The following is an 18,476-nucleotide window of genomic DNA, read 5'->3' as shown; positions in this document are numbered from 1 at the left end:
TCAACTCCCACAATTCCTAACATCCGGTAGGCTGTTAGGAATTGTTGGAGTTGAAGTCCAAAACACCTAAAGGGCCAAAGTTTGCCCAGGCCTGTTATACGTACCATGTCTAATGCAACCTTTAAGTTCCAGATTCCCATATTGATTGGCATGCATAGCTCACCTGTACTGGTATTCAGAAGGAAAACAAACCCCTCCTCTCCTGACACACTGCAGCAGAAGTCATTGTATATCAGAAGTGGGAATAATAAGTTATTGCGCTTTAAGTCCTAGTAGTTAGGAGCCCCGGTGGCACAGTGAGTTAAACCATTGAGCTGCTAAACTTGTTGACCGAAAGGTCACAAGTTCAAATCCGGGGAGCAGGGTGAGCTCCCGCTGTTAGCCCCAGTTTCTGCCAACCTAGCAGTTTGTAAACATGCAAATGTAAGTAGATCAATAGGTAGGAAGGTAACAGTGCTCCATGCAGTAAGCTGACCACATGACCTTGGAGGTGTCTACAGACAACACCAACTCCTTGGCTTAGAACTGGAGATGAGCATCAACCCCCAGAGTTGGACACGACTGGACTTAATATCAGAGGAAAATCTTTACCTTTACCTAACATTAGCCAGGAATGCCAACAGCGAAGGATGCTGGAAATTTCATCTAAAAACTGTGTGATTCCAACCCCAGTTATGTATGAAAATCTTACGATGCACACAAAGTACAAGAAAGTCAGAACAGTAACATCCAATACTACATGAAGTTCCAACAAATACACATTAGGTAGTCTCAACCAAAGTACATTTGCTGAGGTTAGGAACACAGGATCTCCACGAAGGGGAAAAACAACAACTAAAGAAATTGCTAATATTGAACCTGAGTTAACGCCTCTCTAGCAATTTCTAAGTCTTTCAGCACCACTTTGTGCTCAATGACACTGGCAGCTAAACAAAGAATCACACTGGAAGACCTGGAGAATCTTAGAAAGGCGGTCTCTTTAAAAATCTTTAGGTTCTTCCAGCATGACTGAAGGAAGTTGACCATAAACAGTGCTTCCCAACCTTTGGTCCTCCAGGTGTTTTGGACTTCAGCTCCCTAACAACTGATAAGCTGGCTGGGATTTTTGGGAGTTGAAGTCCAAAACATCTGGAGGACTAAAGGTTGGGAACCACTGTTAGAGATTCCTAGAGAGAACATTTTTAATCCAGTCTGCAAAAGTTAAAACCACAAAAGGTGGAGGCACGACTATAAATTCATGAAATCAATAGGATTTTCCCATGTGTTGATTCACCGTTCTCTGTTATGGTAAAATGGCTTTAGTTAGGTCTAACTCTTAGGATTCAAAGGTAAGGTTATCCCATTCTGTCCTCATGTGAGGTAGGTTAGGCAGCAGGAGGTGGAGGTGAGAGAAGGCCCAATCCAAGGCCACCCAGTGAGCTTCATCGCTGTATGAAGATTTCAACCCGGGGTCCTTGAGCCAACGCCAAGCCACACGGCCCTGGCTCCCAAGAGTGAGCTCTAGCAGTGCTTTGATCTCAGCCATCTGAAGATGTGAATTCACCTTTAGGCCACAGCTGCATATCTTTAATTGTTGTGCAAGTGGGAGGCAGGAGAATATGACACAGGGTTCCTGTTCAGACACGAAGGGCATCGCGCAAGGCATCCTCATGTTGACACTCCTTCATGCTTTTGCTGTGCTGACAGCGCACCTGACCAGCACTAGACCCATTTGCAACTGGGCATTTGGTCAGGTGCCACATGGATCTCTTAGATCCTGGCACACCAGGAATGCAGATCCCTGTTTGTAAAGAGACCGCCCCAGGGCCAGTTTAAATACACAACAGGTTCAAGTGATAAAGCTGTTCCAGAGTGCATAATTTCAGGCTGCAGATGCCTATATCCACCCTAGTGAGAGCAGGAAGGAGGTGGAAACCTCACTGCATGCAGGAAGAAGAAGAAAACAGAACAAGGTTAGGCTGAGTCAGTTCCCAAAATTCAGCATGTAAAAATACATCTTTTAACAAATGAAAACACTGAATTGTGCAATCCATTCCCAGAGATTTAAAATATTTTTTGCTACAACTTTCAAAGTTTCAAAGACAGGTTGGTTCTGAGAATTGAAATCCAAAAAGAAATGCCACACCAAGCTTTCACTGACAGTCAAAAAGCACTGTCAAATAGTTTGTGTCTAGTTGGGCATATCAGCTTACTCTGTCACCTTACTATTCTATATGGAAACCATTAACAGAATCATACACAGAGAGGCCTTTCTAATACATATAGGCCTAACAGTACTGCTTTCTGGCAGTTTCCAAATGGAAGCAGCTTGGCTGAAGCAGTAAGAGAATTCTTGTGTCAAACGGCTCTTGTAAAAGACAGAAAATGTCATTATTGCAATAGGGTGAGTTTCAACACACACACACATACATTTTCAGATAAATATTTTGAATTAGCATCTGATGTGCTTTCCAGTACAGGATAGGAATGAGAAAAGTTGGTCACTAGCTTGGCACTGGACTGCTTTTTCGGTTTTCTCTCTCACGTCCCTATTGCTTCATTTCCCTCTCGAAAAATCATAACCAAGATCTTACCAAAATGTTGTGCACACTAAGCCCCCTAGTGGTGAGAGGCAGCCATTAATCCCATATTCTTTGACCATCATGAATCAAGATCTTATCCTAGTCAGTGCAAATTCAATTGTGTTGGTTGTGCATAATGTAAAGGGCTCCCCTGAAGGGTCTGAGGCTAGTTGTTAGACTCTATAAAAGGTGGGGTCCTCTATTAAAACGACAGTGCTCTAGTAGCCCTAGCCTTTTTGGCAGCAGTAAGTGATCAGTAAACTTGTCACATGGGTATAGGCACTGCAGTCAAGTATACTACAGAGAAATCCTTCATACTTGCCACCTAGGTTTTTTTGGCAGTCTTCCTAGATCCTGAATTTCCCTGGTCCAGCAAAAAAAGCACATTCTGTCATAAAAACCATTAAACGACATTTGGTATGTGTTTTTTTAATTGAGCAAAAGGCACAAAATTCTTATACTGTTTGTTGATACTAACACACCATGTTTTAATGCAGTTTTTGAGGAAGCCAATTCACTTCTTACCACAGGTCTACCTTGAGCCTCCTCTCTCAAACATTAGCAAAAGAGAAGACCACCACTTACCTCCACACAGAGAGAGAGGTGTATATGTACCTTCAACTCCCTTTTTGGTTTATGGTCATCTCATGAATTTCATAGGGTTTTCTTAGGCAAGGGATACTCAGAGGTGGTTTTGCCAGTTCCTTCCTCTGAAATATAGCCCACAGCACCTGGAATTCAATGGCAGACTCCCATCCAAGAACTAACAGGAGCTGACTCTGCTTAGCTTCCAAAAACAGATGGGATCTGGTGCTTTTAGGGCAGGGGTCCTCAAACTAAGGTCCGAGGGCTGGATACAGCCCTCCCGGCCCCCACTCAGAGGCAACCAAAGTCTGAAACGACTTGAAAGCACACAACAACAATCCTATTTTATCAGCCAAATGCAGTCCCACACTTCCCATTGAAACACTAATAAGTTTATATTTGTTAAAATTGTTCTTCATGTTAATTATTGTATTGCTTTTAAGTGCTTTTTGCACTACAAATAAGATATGTGCAGTGTGCATAGGAATTCATTCATGTTTTTTTTTCCAAATTATAATCTGGCCCTCCAACAGTTTGAGGGACTGTGACCTGGCCCTCTGTTTAAAAAATTTGAGGACCCCCATTTTAGGGTGTTCAAGCCAATAGACGGGCACACACAAACATTTAATTAAACCTGTGGTTTGGGGTGCTAAATCGACTCTATTTTGCCTGCTGTACAACCAGAAGGCATGTTGCTATCTAAATAAGAGTCCCAGGTGCATCTATATTGTAGAATCAATGCAGGGCCCTTCCACACAGCCCTATATCCCAGAATATCAAGGCAGAAAAATCCCACATTATAAGAGTGTGGACTCAGATAACCCAATTCAAAGCAGATATTGTGGGATTTTCTGCCTTGATGTTCAGGCGTTGGTTCAAGGACCCCAGGATGTGTGGGGTGGTCCCCAGTTTGACACCTCTTTAATTGCCATGGGTTGATGCTATGGAACATGGGATTTGTAGTTTTACAAGGTCTTTAGCCTTTTCTGCCAAATAGTACTGGTGCCTCAGCAAACTATAACTCCTAGGATTCGAGGTGTGACAGTTAAAGTGGTGTCAGTCTGCATTAATTCTACAATGTAGATGCACTCCCAATTTCCCCCTGCTTTCTGCTATGAGGGACACACTTCAAAAAGTCCTGCAACAGCGTTTGAACATCAATACCTAACTTCCACTGTCACCTAAAGCCGATTGCTTTATGGCACAGCATGATACAGCCAACCTTGGTGGCACCTCACTTTTTGCAGGTTGCTTTCCTGCTATGCCCCATTTTGTTACATGATTTTGGGTCCTTGCTTTAAAATTGTAATTCTCTCCCATTTAATGTTTGCTTAAAAGAAGTAACTCTTTTTTTTTTTTACTTGCAATGCTAGGGGGGAAAGTCTAATGCCAAAATGTGTTACTTTTCCACAATGTGGTATTGAACCCTGAGGATTTATAAGAGAATTCCATTAAAAATTGTACAATCCCTCTGAAAAATGCCAGGAATGCTCTCATTTTAAAAAAAAGTATTTTAAAAAAACTACTAATTACATTGAATGAAGTGGTTGTACTCTCACACATAACTGAGGGCGCATCCAGACAGCACCTAACATGCGCGCCCTGTCGCGTTTTCCTCTGGGGCATCCAGACAAAGTCTCAAGAAAGAACAAATGGTTTCAGCACACAGCAGGAAAACGCTGCTTTGTGCCAAAGTAATGTGATAGTACATTAGCTCCATGCCTTCTTGAAAAGTGCAGCTCAAGTCCACTATGGCCACTGTTTGGACTGCCCCCTGGACTTCTGAGGAGGCAGTCCAGATAGCCCTCTCACATTTTCCAGGTTGATTCAGCTTGGAAAATGGTGAGAGCACCAACCCCCTCCCCAACTCCCTCCCCACACAAACCCCTCAAAAATAAAAAAGGAAAGTCACTGGGAGCCATTTGGCTTCTCCTCCTGTCTGAAGGAACATACCAATGATGCCTGAAAAAAGTGGGGCCCAAATCGCTCCTGGCTCCCCCATCTTTTCGTATGTCATCGGTATGTTCCTTCAAGCAGGAGGAGAAGCCAAATGGCTTCTGGTGAGTTTCCTTTTTATTTTTAAGGGGTTTTTGATTTGGGGGGGGGGGGGTTAGATGGTCACATGTCATCCCGAAAATATTTGGGATGGCATGTAGACAGCTAATGGGCAAAGACGTTTTCCCCCTGCCTATGTGGATTTAAACCCCCTTTTAAAGGTTTCCTAAACTCACACCGAAATGGCTTTAATATATGTGTGGAACTGAGCCCGAGCGTGGCCGAGAATTAGTGTGAACCGCAGCGGAGAGTTCCGCAGTTCCTGGGAGCCAAGTTTGGGACCAACTGATGAAATGTGCCCCAACAGGCAGCTCAAAGCCAGAAATGCCTTTAACTTTCCTTTGCTTTCCCCTTCTCCATACTATGTAACATTCCCCTAATAAAAGTACTTGAAACTGCAACTTTTAAATCTTTCCGCTTGATACTTTTGTATCTTTCCATGCCTCAGACTAACTCAAACTGGAAATAAACCTTTTTCCAGGCTCCGGAGAGCCGTGAGCCTGCCGGGGGCGCTTACTGGCACCCCCGGAACGCCAGATCTGCGTTCGTTTAAACCACGGATACGGAAACCGCCATTTTGGACCCCCGTATCCGCTAAAACAACAAAATGGCGGATTGACGCCGTTCCAATTTTGTATTTTTCTACTATTAATTCTAAGACGAACTGCCATCTCGCTTTCCTCATTTTGGACTCCCCCGCCCGGGAAATAATTGGTTTGGTTTAAAGTATTTCATTTGACAGAAATCAGCTGTTTGTCAAATTGGCCGGTTTCTTCCAAGGCAGCCTGTTTCTCTTCAACACCGCTCGTTCCTGCTCGGCCCCACAGCTGGGGGCTCACTATGGCTACCCATGGGAGGCCCTGGGAAGGTGGCCAGACGGGAACCCCAGCCCCTGGAGGAGAGACATAGTTCTCCAAAGGCCGGCCAAATGGACTCTGTTACTATCCAACCCAGCGCTAACCACTGGACTTCTGCCTTTCTTTTTGACTCCCTGACTTATGAACTGGACTGTTTACCTATCCATGGCCACGGATTCTCTGCTGGTGCCTGATCCGAGACGCTGGCAGCCTCCGTTTCCGCGCATCCTTTTCCACGTCTATGAAATCTCTGGTTTATGTCACAAATAAAGATCAAATATTGTATTAAACTTTATGGGGTGGGATGGGGTTCCTCTTCTATACTATGTATGAAATGTATCTTATGAAATATAATGTGCTCCCTTCCCGCCTTTCCTCTGACCTTCGCCCTACAAAAAAGATGACCAGAAATTGTTGTGATGCCCGGGGGAAATTCTCCGTTTCCCCCGAAACTCTTCCCTGATTGACTTATCAGCATGGAACAATAACTGTTGATTCCCTCTTCCCGCCTTCTGAGCCTGTCTAGTGGGAAAAGGAAGTCAACAGAAACCTGGAAAAAAAATTGATTAAATTCACAAAGACAGCGTTGATCCCTTTTGAGGTCCACTGTCTGACCCAATATTATCTCCCCCCCCCCCAAGCCATTTTCAACAGGAAGACCTTTGTTTACTGGGATCACACCTGGCCGGCCAGAACAAAAGCCTCGCATTCCATCCTGGCTGGTCAGCTGTAATCCCATCATTTCTCCATTGTGTACGCTCATCCCGCCCTCTCGCTCCTGATTCGTCCATTCTCGGGAGCGAGAGAAACGTTCCAATTGGCCCTCCAGAGGCAGAGAAGCACGCTGATTGGCTCAGAGGCGGGGCGGGTCGCCAAGCCTCCTTCCAGCTGTTCTGCAGCCAGCCAATCAGCGCGAAGCCGGCCGGCAGAGGGTGGGCGGGAGTTTTGAATTGCTTTCTTTGTGTCTTCTCTATAAAAATGATTGTAACCATCCTAGCAACCATGCTTGTGGTGGAATTGTTCCTGCATTGCATCCGATTACAGCTGAATCGCAAATAAACTTCGGTCGCTGATTTCTTCCGCCTGGTGAGGTATTATTATTATTATCTTTTATTTTAAAATTGGCAATTTTCCTGGCCTCACCAAGGTTTCCAGGGCCCTTTTGGCGCGGTCCTCGGGTCCCTCTCTCTGGAGGGGACTCTGCCTAAAAGCAGCTTGATATCAGAACCGGCCTTACTCTCACCTGCATCCCCCTTTTTCCTCAAAGTAACATTTTGCTAACAGTGTTGTTTGTAACTCAGAATGAAGAGAATAATTGAACATATTCAAAATATGATTGAAAAATGGATTTCTCAAGTGGTGTTACACTCTGAAGAGAAGAATATTTGAGAGATTCTTGGCACTGAACAATTTTTTGCACATAGGCCTTTTGGCCAGAAAATAGCCTCTTGTTTGCAAAACAGCAGCAGCAGCAGCAGTCCTGCACTTGCATAGTATTTTCTGCATATAAAACAGCATTTCTACAGAGAAAATAATGTTGTTTTCTGCACATAAAATGCTTTTTACTGTACAAAAAATCATATGTGCATTTTTTGCTCATAATAACTTCCAAACTGTGTACAGTCCTTGACAATCTCCTTGCAGCAAAGAGGAAAATGTCAAAATACTTTGCTGTTGCCTGAAATAATGAAAGATACAAAGATTCACATCCTTACTTCAAGGCTGTGGTCACCCTTCTTGGATTCATAAGTTTAATGGTAATAGGAGATGTGTGTGTGTGTGTGTGTTGTGTGTGTATGTATGCGTGGCACACATGCACACACACACACACGTTTAGACAGAGAGATTGAGAGAAACAGTTGCAATGCAATACTACAAATCTGAAAAATGTTTTATTTGTTTGTTAAATAATGATTAAATTGATGAATTCACATTAAAGTCATCCCTTTGCATCCACTGATTCAACCTTCCATGCCTTGGAAATATTATTTTAAATCCCCAAAGAAACCTTAATTTTGCTATTCTATGTCAGGGCCATCATTTTACAACACTACTGCATATATTGGGACTGTAGCATCCATGAATTTTGGTATCCATGGGGGATCCTGGACCAAACCCTACTAGATACCAGGATCCACCATACTAGCTTCAAATTTGTTTTAGTTCAAGCAGCCTTTGTACATATAGAAATTTGTTACTGTGATAAGTGTGGGTTTTTTAAAAAACCTTTGAATGCCTTTTAAATGACTTTACATCACTGAAGGGACTAATTTTTTTATTGTTAAGGCTTTTAATTGATACTGTTTGGGATCCACTTTGGGTCCCACTCTAGGAGACAAACAACATTCAAATGACATTGGTGACGACAACAATACTAATTTGTTTTTGTTTCTTTCCTAGCTGTTCTGGCCTTAACATTTAGTTCAAGTTCTGTTGAACTTCTAGTTTAGAGTGAGTAGGTTTGCAAAGCAAGTTTAATGCATGCATATTTGAAACCAATATTACTGCTCCCATATTGCTAAGCAGCGTGGTAGTTATAGCAGAGGTATAATGTACATGGCTGTGCACAGCTCCTCTCATTTGTAACTATTGACTATCTTGATTGAGATCTTGAGAGCTGGAGTCCAACAACTTGGGAAGCAAGGCCAGATCAAGGGGTGGAGCAGTAAATAAATTCCTCCATTCCAGTCAAGATCTATTCAAAGCCAACCAATTTATTTTTGGAATGTGGGATTGAAAACTGATTGGTCACTTCTCCCCTTTCCTAAGAAATGATGATGGTTTTTATTTTATAAATTAGAAACATTGTGCTGTCCTTTTGTGTTACACAAATGCTTGTGCCTGAAGTCCTGCTTCATTTTTTTATTTTTGTTGTGTGCTTTTAAGTCATCTCTGACTAACAGTTACCACAAAGCAAACATATCACACAATTAAATTGGCCAAATTTGTTCAGAAGAGGTTTGCCATTGCCTTCCTCTGAGACTGAGAGGGTGTAAGTTGTCCAAGGTCATCCCGTGGGCTTCTATGGCAAGGAGGAATTTGAATCCGGGTATCCAGAGTCATAGGGCACTTCCAGACAGGTCCCAAAATGCAGGCCCATCTAGTAAAAGTAAATTAATTGGAGACAAAGCAAGTAAACCCTGCTTTGTCCCAAAATAATTTGATATGCTTTTAGATCTGGGCCTCCCTGAAAGGCTCAAGCCTAATGAGGTATTGGGCCTGTGGGGTAGTTCCATCCCACTTCTTCAGGCTTCCAAAAACATCGAGGACTAAGATGGCAACCCTCCCCCCCCCCCAGCCCTCCCCCCAAAGCTCTTAGAAGAAGAAATAACTTACCGGGATGCCATTAAGGTGTGGTTGGAGTCTGCCTTGTGCATAAAAATGAAGCGCCAGGAGATTGGGGGGGGGGGGGGGGGGGGGAGGAGGAGCGATTTCCTTTGAAGGGTTTTTGAGGAGTGAGGTTGGGTGGTCCCATGCCATCCCATTACTTACTGGGATGGCCTAGGGACATCCTCCCCCAGGAAAGCCTGTTTTTTGTAGGAGGGCTTGTGTACTTAAACCCATGCCGAAGTGGGTTTTTAAAGCCATGTCTGGAAGCACCCATCGTCACCTCAAACCACTACATCAAACTGATTGCCCTACTTCATCTTGATCTGGAAGGACACAGATGACAGTGAAGATACAAGTTCAAATCCCCATGCAGACATGAAGCTTATAGGGTGCCCTTGAGCCACTCATTATCTTTCAGGTATGATCTGCAGACCATAGCAACAGATACTTCACCTTAAGTTCTTTAAAGCAATGATAAGATATGAAGAGAATAAAATAATGAAAATGCCTTTCAACTTTCAGGGGTGATGAAGATCCCACATACATATTATTGATGTCATTTAAATTTGAAACTATGTTTCCATTTTAAGAAATATATTTATTTCATAAAAAACATAAAGTTGAAAGAGACGTCAAGGGCCTTCTAGTCCAACCCCATTTTCCCATGCAAAAATACACAACCAAGGAACTTCCAACAGATAGCCATCTATCCTCTGTTTAGCAACCTCAAGAGAAGGAAACTCCACCACACTCAGTCTTCTATGGACTATGCTACATATATGGTACCATTCCATTTTCCAGATACCTCTAGAAATACATGTGAAAAGTTAACACTTTTTCGGGGTCATCCTGATATGACTGACTTCTGAATAAGAACAGCAAAGGGTACCATTTAATTTTCTACATATTTGAATTATTTCTTGCCTTTCTTCCAATATGGGATGGAAAGCAGCTCCTCTTATCTGCAAATCTAAATCGGTTATTTTGGCATAGGAGGATGAAAATCACACAAACACACCTCCCTATCTCTTGCAGTAAAAAAAAAATCAAGGCAAACTAAATAAATAATGATTGTCTGTCCTTTCACCATGAAAGTTTCATGACATACAAAAATCTTCTACCTGCAGTAGTTGCCCTACTCTGTCTAACATAAGTCTAGCACAAAGTCTGATCAAGACAAAATTAAACTCTTTTAAGTCCCCTTCATTTCCGTAAGTCCTTGAGGTTCACAGACTCACAAGCCTCCTTTTAAAAATACAAAATCTTAGGTTCTCACATCTCTGATAAGATGTTTGGCCTTTCAACTCCAGCCACTTGTCAATTGAAATACTAGGGCAAATAACACAAGGTATTATTGATGCTGATAAAGAAGAAAAATATGCATTTGTGTCCCACTGGCACATTCCTTCCCCCCTATCATAAATTATATTCTACTAATGCATCTTTCCTCAAGCCTACTCTCCTGAGATAGTTATTTGTGTATGCAGAAGTGCATGCTGAAGTTACTATCAGTTGTGTACACACAGGAACTAGATGGGATGTGGTAAGCATCTTAAACTCTATTCTGTTAGCACACTCATTCAGCCAGTGTGAAATGGAGAAGACATCTGAACTCTTTGGTTCATGATGCCTTTTGGGTACATTAAAACACAAGATCTATCAAGCAGGCATAAATCAGGATACTTCAACGTGGACACTTTTCTTCTGCTCCACAGGAGACTCTCTGTGCCCTTTTAGCTGAAGCACAATGCATTTGTATTGAATTGCTTATATTTTCCACCTACATAAACTGTCGAGACAAGTGTATGCAAAGGCTAATTAAAGAGCTGTAGGAGTGGATGTGCATTACTCACAGTGTTTCCCCCTTTATAAAATGTTGTTAAAATGAGATTTTGATCTAGATCAAAAAGAAGAAGAAAAAGAAAGAAGATGGGAATAGGCACAGCCAATATAAACACTATTCATATGATCTGGATAGCAATAGATGAAAGTAGTTCTTGGAGGATTAAAGGCAGCATTGTATCTGGCACTGTATGAGCATGCAACATAGACAAATACTCTGTGGAAAGTAAAGTACAATCTCATATCCACCAGGGAATATGCTTCTGGATTTATTGTGGAAATGTGAAACTATGTATAATAGTTAACCCTATTGAAATCAATGGCTTCCAGCAAACTTATTCTAGCGAGACAAGCAAATGCATGGAGAGAAGAACTATCTTGCATTTCTAGATCCATGAGAGCAAATCCAGAGGAACATATGAAATAATCATGCTGAAGGACATACAAAACCATTGCTTAGATCAGGGGTCCTCAAACTAAGGCCTGGGGGCCGGATACAGTCCTCCAAGGTCATTTACCCGGCCCTCGCTCAGGGACAACCTAAGTCTTAAATTACTTGATAGCACACAACAACAACAACAACAACAACAATAATCCTATCTCATCAGCCAAAAGCAGGACCACACTTCTCATTGAAATACTAATAAGCTTATATGTATTAAAATTGTTCTTCATTTTAATTATTGTATTGCTTTAAAGTGTTTTTACACTACAAATAAAATATGTGCAGTGTGCATAGGAATTGATTCATGATTTTTTTCAAATTGTATTCTGGCCCTCCAAAAGTTTGAGGGACTGTGACCTGGCCCTCTGTTTAAAAAGTTTATGGACCCCTGGCTTAGATGATGATAATGATGATGATGATGGTGATGACAAAGGCTTTAATGGCCAGAACCACAGGGTTCCTGTGAGTGGCCATAGCAGAGCACCTGATGAACCAACCTGGACACAACATATTACAGTATTTGGGAACACAGAAACGCTGGACTACCATGTCAGGCTACACAGAGAAGCCATTGAAATCCACAAGCATGTGGACAATTTCAACAGAAAGGAGGAAACCATGAAAATGAACAAAATCTGGCTGCCAGTATTAAAAAGACTCTACAATCAGAACAGTAAAGAAAGAACAACACAAAAAATACCAGGGGAATTCCAGACAAGAATTGATCAGGACCAGCTAACACCTCCCATCAAAGGATCCTCCAAGCAGCAATTAGCCAGGCTTTGAAGCTGCAAGGGCATTACACACCAATCAAGTGGTCATTGCAACAGTCACACTTGCCTCAAGCAAACAAGAGTTCTTTCTCCCAACCTGGACATTCCATAGATCTATAAACCCAACTTTCCTAGTTTCCAACAGACCTCAAAACCTCTGACTCGGAGTGGCTAATAATGCTAAAAGCAATACAATGTATAATTTTAAACCTAAGACACATAATAATAATAATAATAATAATAATAATAATAATAATACTTTATACCCTGCTCCATCTCCCCCAGGGGGACTCAGTGCGGCTTACATGAGGCCACGCCCATCAGTACAGTACATACATTATAATATACATAAACAGTAAAATAGTATTAAATATAGTAGTACTAGAAGAAATTGTTAAAACCAGTAAAACCATTAAAAACCTATTAAAATACTTAAAATACTACACAAAACTGACTGGCTTGATCTTAAAAACTTTCTTTTTAAATATTAGCACGTGGATTGTGCACTTAATATCCACTATACTTTAAGTAGGCATTCATTAGCAATGTAAACATAGTTAATTAAATAGAACTAACAAGAGGGTTCATTAATATACATATAATCTGTAACAGGAGGAGCCCCCGGTGGCGCAGTGGGTTAAAGGACTGAGCTGCTGAGCTTGTTGATCGAAAGACGCAGGTTCGATTCCGGGGAGCGGCGTGAGCTTCCGCTGTCAGCCCTAGCTTCTGCCAACCTAGCAGTTCGAAAACATGCAAATGTGATTAGATCAATAGGTACTGCTCCGGCAGGAAGGTAACGGTGCTCCATGCAGTCATGCCGGCCACATGACCTTGGAGGTGTCTACAGACAATGCTGGCTCTTCGGCTTAGAAATGGAGATGAGCACCACACCCCAGAGTCAGACATGACTGGACTTAATGTCAGGGGACTACCTTTACCTTTACCTTAATCTGTAACATACTGTTAAGGCTACACAATGCCATTGTTTTTTTGTTCTGTTTGTTGGAAATGGTGAGGTATGTAAAGAGCACCGTAGCATCTCCACTAGAGAAAAATAAAAGTCATGCCTTATTTAGGGACTGGCAAAATAAAGCATCCCAGGTAAGAATTTTGCTGCCAATGAAATTTTCATTCAATCTCCAAATTGCAGCAACTTAAAACATCATCTGAGAAATCAAGTTTAGCCATCCAGACAAAAGGAGAAAGTAAAATGATGAAGGGATAGTGAACACAACAACTATCAGAGTTCTAAGTATGAACAATTTTCAGTCCCTCACTCTTTAGTTAGAAATTTGAAAAACATATCATTTGGAGAACAGTGTCCCCATTTTGTCCCAATAGTTATTGAACACTTACTTCTTCCACACCTAAAAGAATCCTCCACCTTGTGTGACTGTGGAGCAGAACAAACAACTCCACACCTGTATGCTTGTCCACAATGCCCTGCCTCATGTACAGAGGAAGAATTGTTTAAAGCTACAGACAATGCAGTTGCTGTTGCTGGTTTTTGGTCAAAAATTATTTAGCTGCATGTACTCCCTCTATTTTATCAGTTTTAATACTTATTTATGCAATGCTTTTGACACAAAATAAGTAAACAACTTCCATACTCTCTAAAACAGAATCCCTTTTGATGGCACACCTGAGCCTTTGGGAAAACTTTTTGTCTGGCTTTACTCATGGAAGTTGACCACAGAACCATGCTGGAGAACTTAGAGAGGTGTTTTCCTAGAGGTCAAATAATAGATTTTAAAATGGTTTTTCCACTCTTGTGGGAGTGGGGTCTTCCACCCCTAACGGAAGTAAATGTGGAAGACTGACTATTGTATAATCAGAAATAAATAATTATTTATCAGTATGGAGGCACAGTTAGCTCCTGCTCACTTTTTAGTATGATCTCATGGCCAGATTGCTCACCAGAGCAGCATACAGGGAACATCTCCCCCCCCCCCCCAATTATGTCAGCTCCACTGGCTGCCAGTCTGCTACCATGCACAATTCAAAGTGCTGGCTTTAGCTATAAAGCCCTAAACAGTTCTGCCACAGCTTACCTGTCCAAACATATCTCCTGCTATGAACAAACTCAGAGATTAATATTATCAGGGGAGGCCCTGTTCTCAGTTCTGCCTCCTTCACAAATGCAACTGGTGGGGATGAGAGATGGCCTTCTCAGTGGTGGCCCCTCAACTGTGAAACTCCCTCCCCAGTGATATTATATCAGCCCCCTCCCTCTGGGCCTTCAGAAAGAGAGTGAAAACATCACTTTGGGATCAAGCTTTCGGAGAGTTGCAATAGAAGGATATGGAATATGTGCAATGACTATTGGAATGGCCTTGGATTACAATTGTGGATGACGTGGTTTTAATAACGACTGTAATGTTTTTAACTGTTTAAATGTGTATTAATTTTAATCTTAATTTTAATGTTTATTTTAATTATATGTTGTTTTTAAGGCATTGAACAGTTGCCTATGTGTAAAGCTGCCTTGAGTTCCCTTCAGGGTTGAGAAGGGCAGAGTATAAATATGGCAAATAAATAAATAAACAAATAAGTGCCATAGCAAAGGCACACATAGTTGCTGTTGTTTTTAAAAAATAGTCTGGGAATTGCAAGAAATTTATATATCAAAACTAAAGAAACTTCATAAACTTTTCATGTCTAAGTCCAGTCTTTGTCCTTCTTTCTTGCAATTTTAGACTGTGAATAAAGTCATATTGTTGCTGCTCTTAACAATTAGGAATTGGAAATCCTTGCTGATCTATTATAAATTGCTCATGAAAGCCTTCGACAATACATTGCTCAGTAATTACCAAGTTCTAAAGTCTGTCCTCTGCTATTCACTGATTTCAATTAAGTTACTGTTATGTTAGCATGTATAAAGAAATGGGTCATAAATATGAGTCATTCTAAGAACAATGTAACAATAGCAGGTTGCTAGGCTAGCCCATCAGAAAGTTTATTAATATATTAAATGTGAAATGCATGGCCTTTTAAAGTTCCATGAAACTCTTCCCAAGTTGGATTTTTTTTAAAAAAGTTTCAAAGCAAAATCCAACTCTAGGAAGTGTGCTTTCAACTCTCAGATTTACATCTTAGAATAAATTGACTTGAGACCAGAGCTTCATGCTTTAACACAACTTTTAACAAAATTGTATGCGCCTGACTTCCTTTGGATTATACACTATGTATTGAATGGCTAGAGTTCTGTGGCTTTTATGGTGAAGGAAAAATACTAATCTAGACTACACTCATGGTGCCTCCCATAACATTATTGGTATTTCCTGTTTAACTCTGTATTTGATCATATAGGATAGGTTGGGGGTGGTTTGGGTTTAAAGAATGGTTGAAATATGGGCCAAGTCACATTTTTGTAAGGAAGTTGGAAAGGTAGTCGCATTCTTCCAGCGGCTCGTTTCACTGTCTTCTTTGATGGCAAAAAGTGATTATTCTGCTTTTTCCATATTGTATGTTGGAGTTTTATTCATATTTTAAACATCATTCATACTTTAAAAGGTAGTACAATTATCGTATATATAGAAAGGGAGAGAAAGAGAGACCACAAATGTTTTTGACCAAAAGCAACCACATTTAGTTCAGGCTATTAAAAATGGGTTCCTATGTGATTCTACTCCTCCCTTGTCCCAAACACCAACACATGCCACATTTTAGTAGAGGAAGGAGACAGAAATCTGACTCTGCATGTCTCATTTCATGAAACATTTGCTGAGAAAGTATGTTTTAAAAAGCAACATGCTGGACAGAGTTTTCCAGATTCCAAAGGACAACTCCATTCAACTGGAACAGCAGTGTGAAAAACAAGAGAAATCATAATGCAAAAGTACTGAGTCATACAGCCAATGAGATCTCACATGACTTTTACCAAGAGTGCATTTAGTGTAGGACTATGGCCTTCCAAATGTTGTTGGATTCCAGTGCTTATCATCCCTAGCCAAGATGAAAATGGTTGGGAAATATGGGAGTTGTAGTTTAGCAACAACTCCCAGTGGGGAATGGGTTCACCTGATTGAAGTTGTAGGTAATCCTTACTGTCATTGTTGATGTGGGCCTTCAAGCTGTTTCCAATGCATGGAGAGCCTAAAGTGAATCTATTATGGTGTTTTCTTAGTAAGATTTGTTCAGTATGAAGTTGCCATTTTTTCCTCTGAGTGAGAGAGTGTGACTCTACCAAACTCAACCAGTGGGTTTCTATGGTCAGGTGGAGAGTCATACCCTTGTCTCTAGAGTCCTAGTCCAACTCTCAAACTACTGCCTCTTGTACACCACACTGGTAAACCAACCTTCTAATAAAATAGTGATAGGAGTTTCTTTGCCAATGTCTGAAAAGAAATCTTAACAGATTGAGAGTGATAATCAAGAAATGGTAACTCCAGCATCACTGCCCTTACTGGGCTTTCCCAACACCAACTGCAAGTGGGACATGGAAGAACATTCTTCTTTGCTGAGTTTTGATCAGTGCTATGTGATTGCTATAAAAGTGTTCCTTGATAATGCAAAAGATACATCACACTTTAACTAATAGATGACTCTTGATAGCAGACATCTCTGATGAATGGTAGCTAGTTTAAGGGCGCTTCCAGACAACATGAAAATCTGGGATTTAACTAGGGGTGAAAAAATACCAGGATCTGACTGTCGGTCCCCACACAGACCTGTCAGTCCCAGGAAATGGTACCGCACCATCCTCTCAAGCTTTCTCTGTATTAGAACAAGGAGGGGTTTTTTAAATAAAGAAAATCACTCCATTATGCGCTCGAACGTATATGCGCAGATGCAAATATCTTCCTATTTTTGCACATATAAGGTTCACTGCATAATGGAAGGAATTATTTTGAAAAAAATCCCACCAGATTTCTCTCTTCTCTCAATTGTTTATTCAAGCTCTTTTTAATATTATAAAGTTTAAAATAAAGAGCTTCAGAGAGTTCCAATTACTCTCCATTCATGATTCCTTTAAAGCAGGTCTGTGTCCATTTCGTAGGTCAAATGACTGATCAGCTGTTTTGGGATTTTAAAAAGTGAACATGTACTGGAACAGACTCCACAGGAGGGAGGGGTGGAAATCACACGTTTTCCTTGAGTGCAGGGATATACAGTGATGTGAATATGCACATTTTCCAGCTGGAATCAGGATAAAAGGGGACCCTTTAAACTCATGTTTTTTGTCTGTTGCAGAGAATCAACACAGATTTACCACTAGCGTCATCTAACCCCCTGTTAACCCAGGAACTTCCGTGTTTTTGGAGCTGTGCTGGGCACTAAGTCATGGAATTAATGTTTTGTGTTTGATAGAAAGATGGTCTGGAGTTTGATGAGAAAAGTAGATGAGAGTTTATCAGCAGTTCACAGTTTTGATATTTATCATTGTGATGGTACTGATGGTTGTACATAGTTCTATTCTATTGAATCCTGTGGATTTGTAGTGTGAATGAATGAATGGGTGCTTAGAATTTTTGAATTCATGCTTGAGTTCTAATAATAAAGTGCCATATAAGTTAATTTGGATTATTTCAAATCCAAAGATTCCACAAGATAGACTCATACCAAATTATATAAGAGTATTGTAACCATATAGTATAGATACATCCTGGATTAAAGTTAGCAGCATGAGTGGTCCTGGCTTAGTGGTTGATGTTCCTCTTCTCTAAAAGTTCTTTTGAAGGTATTTCTCTACCTCCTGTAGTAAGCTAGCCCAAAACATTATGCTCCTTGAAGCAAGTATAAGAGGTTGTGTCTTGCATATCAAAGGGGAAACCGACAGGTATGGGAGCTGTAGCTGCATGATTCCCAACCTTGATGTAACTGGTATGGCAGAAGATAGAGGAGCAAAACCAACAAAGGGTGAAGTCACTCAGCATTCAATCTAATTTCTAGTTCTAACTAGACTAGTGATAAATGAGATTTCTTCTGTTGACATTTAACTAAACTGATTGGTTCATGAAGTCTACCCTTATTGAACTAACAATTTGATTTAGCCCACTATATAGAAGCAAACAAAAGTTGAGAAAAA

Source organism: Anolis sagrei, chromosome 2 (genome assembly GCF_037176765.1).
Source record: "Anolis sagrei isolate rAnoSag1 chromosome 2, rAnoSag1.mat, whole genome shotgun sequence".
Lineage (NCBI taxonomy): Eukaryota > Metazoa > Chordata > Lepidosauria > Squamata > Dactyloidae > Anolis > Anolis sagrei.
The sequence above is the reverse complement of the archived record's forward strand: the minus strand, read 5'-3'. Positions refer to the sequence as shown.